Source organism: Mesocricetus auratus, unplaced genomic scaffold (assembly GCF_017639785.1).
Source record: "Mesocricetus auratus isolate SY011 unplaced genomic scaffold, BCM_Maur_2.0 Super-Scaffold_100676, whole genome shotgun sequence".
Lineage (NCBI taxonomy): Eukaryota > Metazoa > Chordata > Mammalia > Rodentia > Cricetidae > Mesocricetus > Mesocricetus auratus.
Genome location: NW_024429266.1, coordinates 76,547,065 through 76,549,571, shown reverse-complemented (window position 1 = coordinate 76,549,571; position 2,507 = coordinate 76,547,065). Strand labels below are relative to the sequence as shown.

The 2,507-nt window shown below is 41.3% G+C and overlaps 1 protein-coding gene across 3 annotated transcripts in view; it reads right to left on the bottom strand.

Moving 5' to 3' along the window:
- Cdh20 (cadherin 20) overlaps positions 1–2,507 on the bottom strand; it is a 238,774-nt gene that overhangs the window by 77,103 nt on the left and 159,164 nt on the right. The gene's annotated exons all lie outside the window — the stretch shown is intronic.

Genomic DNA, 2,507 nt, shown 5'->3' with positions numbered 1-2,507 from the left:
GTGTGTTCTCAGTGAATTGTTTATTTCGTTACTTAAATTCGTTGTGATATTTAAAATGTAGATGGGAGGGTGGTTACGGCTTTCTCCTTGAAATGAACTGGCTTTTATGGTCTTCCTCTGATTTCTCTCCTCATTATTCCAGTCTTCCTAAGCTTTTCATGGAAATGGAAGCACTGCTCAGAGAACCTCCAATGAGGTCTCTGCAGACATTGTTGACTGTTAGAGACTCTTTGTAGGAAGGGAGGGTGTTTGGGGCACTGATTTGGTGGTCTAATGCCTTCAGAGAAGCAGTTAAGTATGTGTTGACAGTGGTTCTGCTACCATATCTAAAATTTTTATAAACTTAAAAATTTTTGCAAACTTAAAAATTCCATATAAGCTTTAGGGAGTTGAGTTGGATTCACCTTTTGCAGGTCAAATAGATTCTAGATAAGTATCCCTAAGTTTTTCCACCTGCCCATGTCAGAGGTGGGAATCCCTCTTTCTTCCCTGGTCTAGGGACTCCCCTCCCTAAACTACAAGGACAAAGGGCCTAGCAGATTTGAATGTATGCCAAAGGTAAAAATTTTCCCCTAAACTCCTTAATCTTATCTTCTGTCTAATGTATATCTGTTCCAGCAGATTTCTAATCAACTAAGGATTGCAAACTATTCCAAACTCACCAGCCTTTGGTCCCTCTGATGGAATTTTCAACCAGCCTGAGCTTCTATATCCCAGAGGACTCCAAAACACCTAGCCCCAGGTGATCCAGCCTCACAAATTGCTCTAACATGGCCTCCACTTCTTTACCCCAGATTGTCCCATAAAGCCTGGACAGCTAGGGAAACACCCTGCTCTTCTGGCCTTGGCCAGCATTCCAGCTTTCTTGGGTACCAAACAACAAATGCTAAGTGTTAGTAAGAAGTAGTCAAAGAAAAGATTGCATCACCCCTTATCATGTTTTATCAACAAAAAGGCTGGGATCTTAGGTCTCAAACTTGGGACAAATGGCTAACTGAGGTGTCTATAAGCATCAAAGTGGGCCCAATAACCATGTTCTTCCATCATCCCTCAGTGCCTACCTGGTACAGGGACTGGCAGGCATACCATGCCCCCTACCTTAAACTTACCCAATTGAGAGGCAGGGCTACTCTCCTCCCAGTTGCTCTTCCCTATATAATTTAGCCATTTTGGATACCCACCCCACTTTTCAATTACTCTTTATTCTTCCGGGTATTTCCCTCCTCTTCCTTCTCATGTGTCTGACTCAGACTCATGTTCACTCTGGACTCTACTAGATGCCCCTGCCTCTGGCTATGTTCTCCCGTTTATCTACAGTAATCTTCCTCTTCTACCATACCTAGGAACAGTCATGTCCTTCCTTTATTATTTCTTTTTTTTTCATTCAATCTTGTTGTTTTTAGGTTTCTGTACTTCTTTAGCAACCACTCTGACTCATGAGTTTCAAAATGTACTTCAAAGAAAACAAGGAAAGAGGAGCTTCATGGAGATCTTAGAGATCACAATGAAACATGACAGTATGCCATAAGGTGCCTCACAATAAATCAGAATGTAGCTCAGAGTCCCACGCTGTTCCCTGTCAATCAAGGGTCTCTTGAGAGGCTGAGGAGTCAGACTCCTTTAGTATAAACTACAGGATTTTCAGAAAATGACATGTGTGGTCCCTGAGATAGATATAACTAAAATGTTCATAGGGTAATAATACATTTAACCACAATAAACAAACACTAGCTCCTTAATGGAATTCCACAAAGAAAATATTTTCAGTAACTTTGTCAGTCATATTTGGACATTCCTGAATCTGCCACGTTGGGAATTCATTTGGAGAAGAGTGGATGGCATGATTTTGAATACTGAGAAATGAGAGAATTCTATGTCTAGAGGTCACTTCCAGAATTGTAGATGATCCACTCATACCTTTCTCTACCAGTAGCCATTAAGTGAGTAAGAACCCCAGCCTTCATGACAATGAACTCAAGAACTCACTTCAAGTCCTCTGTTATTGAGGCCCACAATCCCCCCTTTATTAAAAATAAAATCTTTTCTCATACAATACATCCTAATTAGTTCCCCTCCCTCTACTCCTTCCAGTCCCCCCTTCCATTCCCATCCAGATCCTCTCCCTTTCTGTCTTTCATTATAAAAGAACAGGCTTCTGAGAGATAATAACAAAACATAACAAGACAAACTATAAAATATAAGACAAAACCTACCCAGCAGAAGGAAAGGAGCCCCTAGAGAAGGCACAAGAATCAGAGACCTATTCTTTCGCTCACTTAGGAGTCCCACAAAAATACTAAACTGGAAGCAGTAGTATATACTCAGAGGACCTGGTGCAGACCCATGTAGGCCCTGGTCTTGCACAGTTTCTGTGAGTTCATATGAGTTCTGCTCAGTTGATTTAGAAGGCGAAGCCCTTAATTCTTAATGGATTCAGTACTTCCCAGGTAAAGACTTACTGGATTTTTAGTTCTGTTATCATCCCCACAGTCCTTACCTGACCCACA